The following is a 4,031-nucleotide window of genomic DNA, read 5'->3' as shown; positions in this document are numbered from 1 at the left end:
AACTTCACTGCTTTTCTTATGCAAATTAGTGCAAATTAGCATGAGAACAACAGGAGACAGTGTGAGGACAGACGATAATTTTCTTAGTCTTTAAACGATTTTTAAGGTTTGTCTCTCCCTCGCACCTGCTTCCTGACCATAGGAAAAAAAATAGATATATTTACCGGCCGAGGGCCAAGGTCGGTCCTGATAAGAAAAAAAAGGTGCCCTGAGGGCCGTACTCGAGACCTCTGGCACAATTTTTTTTCTAACATATATTTTTCTAAAGGGTTTGAATTGGGTAGAAAATTGGGTTAGCCGATTTGGTTTGTTGCTTAATTTCCCGCAAAACTAGGTTTAGAAAAAGACGCCTTTCTACCGTCGATGGGGAGTAGGCCAATTTGGATAAATCTTAGTCTTGGGCGTTGGATTCTTGGTAAGACCGTGATCGACGAGTACTCGGAATGAGCCTTTATAAAACCTAAATCGGAATGAATATCACTGTTCTCGTTTAATTCGAATTTCTGAAAATAATTATAAAAGGTAGAATTAAGATGAATTAGTTCTACGTTAATTTAGGTTTGAAGACGGTTTTTTTTTTACTTTTATTTCTAGATATCTCTCTGGCAATAGAATAACTCAACTCCCAGAAACGATGTTCTCAGGACTCGCAAGTCTACTAGACCTGTAAGTTTTATGTTCCACATAAACTGTGACTAAATTATATAGCTATGCTCCTGGTCACTCCACAGGATTTGTTTGAGTTACTTTATAAGTGACTCACATCTGTTTAAATGAAATCTCAACAGTAATTGCTGACTCTTTGAAAAATGAATTCGTAATTTGTAGGTTCGAGTTATGATTTTATATTTCTCAAACAGTACTTTTCTGAACTTTAGACCTCTAACATTATCGAGAATGTCAACTGATTCCGAATACTACGTGAGAACTCCTCACACTTCGAATTGTTTTTTTTTTTTTTTTTTTTCTTTTTTTTTTAATGAAACGTTCGGGGGAATTTTCGTAATCAGTCCTGGAGAAAAACTTTATTTCTATAAACTGCATTTGGTTATGAAAAAACTTCATTTTTCTGTGAGAAAAGTTTACCATATTTGGAGTGTTCTTGATTTAATATTATTATCATTATCACTATGATCATCATCATCATCATCATCATCATCATCATAATTATCATTATTTTTATTATTATTATCGTCATTATTATTTTTCCTTTTGTCGTCTTCAAAACTAGCAAACTGTCCTGTATTTTCTTTTTGATTTGAGGTTCCACCTACTCTTACTTAGTTTTGCAGAAGGTTTCTTATACATTACGTTCTATGCTTTTATGTTATTGGCCAACTAAAGAGTGAGGTCAAGATGGCTGGATATCTGCCAAGTTCTTTTTTGCGTGTTCATAGACCGAGAACGAGGCCAATATCCAGCCACCTTGACTGGACAAGTCAAGTTTTTCAAAATTTAACATGGTCTTTCTGGAAAGGTTCTCTTAGCATTGCCAGTACATTAAAATTTAAGACCACAGATAAAAAGCACATGCAGATAAAAAAGGATATATCAAGGAAAACAAATATTTTTCAAAAGAGACTTACTCGAGGTTTTTTGGCATGACTGAGTCACGGCGTCTGCAGCGCTGTTGTTCATCAGCCGGTAGAACTGACAAAGAAGAGTTTCTTTCATAAATAATAGGAATTAGAAAGTTGATTGTCCAGCATTTGCAGGAAAAGAACACAAATCAACGAAAAAAGCAGAGTTATTGCACCTAAAATGAACTTACCTTTTCGCGTTTTTGTTTTTCACCACAGACGCCAAATAGGCAGCTTTGAGGTTGGTTTGTGACTTGACGTCTGTGACGTGTGACGTCAATTTCTTTGCAAAACCACTTCCGGTCGCCGTCCGTGTTGACAAAAACGCCTGGTGCTTAAGCTCTGTAATAACTAAATGCACTCTTTGAAGTGTCAGCTACTGTTTCCAGTCAAAAATACAATTACGAATGCAATACTAGGATAAGTTAAACAAGATTGCCCTTAACGATCTGCAATCCTCTTTCTCCTCCATCTTGAAAAGACCTCGAGACGATGTGCAACACCACTGACAAGTACGTCGTGTAAAACCACTGAAAATTTATTGGAAACCCCACCAAAAAAAACCGCCCAAAAAATCCAGCCAAAAAATCCTAACTGGAAAATCCAACTCGAGATCCTAACTCGAAAATCCAACTCGAAATCCTAACTCGAAAATCAAACTCGAAAATCCAACTGGAAAATCCAACTTGAAACCCTAACTCGAAAATCCAACTCGAAATCCCAACTCGAAAATCCAACTCGAAATCCAACTCGAAATCCTAACTCGGTAATTAGTCTGTCTCAGTCACCTTACCTTTGAATGAAAATGAGGCTGGAGTTGACCTTGTTTTGATAAAGAACTTCACTGCTTTTCTTATGCAAATTAGTACAAATTAGCATGAGAACAACATTATTAACATAAGAAAAGCAAGGAGGTTGTTGTGCCCAGTTAGTGGGCTTGTGCTTAATCCATTGACAATTAAATAAAGTTGTTATTATTAATTAGCCAGTGTGTTCGAGTAATGATTTTATGAAAGTCGGTATTTCTACCCGGTAGATAAATTGCGAAAGCTGTGCACTTTGCTAGTGATCTCACTAGTTTGCTAAGACGTCGAAATCCGGAAAAAAAAAGACAATCAGCTATAAACATTTTTGGCGTTATTTGGCCACTATTGTGGCTATTTATTATATCACCAACGAAATCTATAAAAGTAAAGCAAAGTAAAGTAAAGTAGGTGTTTATTAATATCACATTGCAGCCCATGGGCTGATTTATGCAATTGTTTACACACTAAAATTTATAAAAATTACAATAATAATCAAAGTATAATGTAGATGCTAACTGTTCTGAAAGAGAAGTAGTAAACAATAACCATTATAATAAAACCTTAATTACATTTCTTGCAACTATGATATATAATTTGGAAAATAATCTACAATGATTGTTACAAGTTCCACCAATAATAATTTACCTATAAAATTCGATTTTCTTGGCGGGCGAAGGCAAGTATAAAACAGTTCTTTCATTCGGCTTATTGGTGCGGATATGAGGAATACTGTAACGACTATGGTTTCTTAAATTGTACCTTAAATTCTTATATAATGGTGAAAGTAAGCTGTCCAGCCTATGATCTTTATCGGACTGCGATGCTATGGAAAAGCTTATCACATAACGAATCAAAATTATCCACCATTGGTGTTACACCAAGAATCTCGCATGTGTTATTGTAGCTCTTGCCAGGAATAATGATTGAGATCGCCTTTTTCTCAATGCGAACGAGCTCGTTTATGAGATATTGCAGCATGATGTTATAAAATACCTGAAAGGCATAATCAATTACGGACCTTACGCACGTATTTTAGAAAAGAATTAGATCTGTTGGCTGTGATTTCGCGCGTTTGAGCTGTACTAGAGAATATAATCGCTTACTACCTTTCTTAACTACTTCTTCAATGTTCACATTCCAAGTTTGTTTGGCACTTACGGTAAGTCCCAATAACTTGGCGTTACTTACTTCTTTTCTATCGATAACAACCGCATCTAGTTCAACTGGGTTCCGGGCAAAGGAAATTCGGAGCTCCTTACATTTATCAGGGTTGAGTTGCACTCTGTTCACATGGGACCACTCAATAACCTGATTAACTATACTCTGTGCCTTACTGGTATTCCCTTTCGGAACGACCTCGGTTACTGTTGTGTCATCAACAAATTTCCATAAATGTGGAGTTTTTACATCTAAACAGGAGCCGGGTGATGGGCTCCTGATGTAAATCGTTTATTATCAATTCAAAAAGCCATGGCCCAGTTTGGTACCCTGCGGTACCCCGGAGAGGATTGGGCCCCACTTGTAATGGATTAGACCGAAAATGATCCAGTTAATAGACCATTTTACAGTTTTGTGATCTATTACCAGGCCTTTGAATACAGGCGAGGCTGGAGTTGACCTTGCTTTGATACAAACCTCACTGCTT

Source organism: Montipora foliosa, unplaced genomic scaffold, assembly GCF_036669935.1.
Source record: "Montipora foliosa isolate CH-2021 unplaced genomic scaffold, ASM3666993v2 scaffold_459, whole genome shotgun sequence".
Taxonomy (NCBI): domain Eukaryota; kingdom Metazoa; phylum Cnidaria; class Anthozoa; order Scleractinia; family Acroporidae; genus Montipora; species Montipora foliosa.
Note: the sequence above shows the minus strand (reverse complement) of the source record.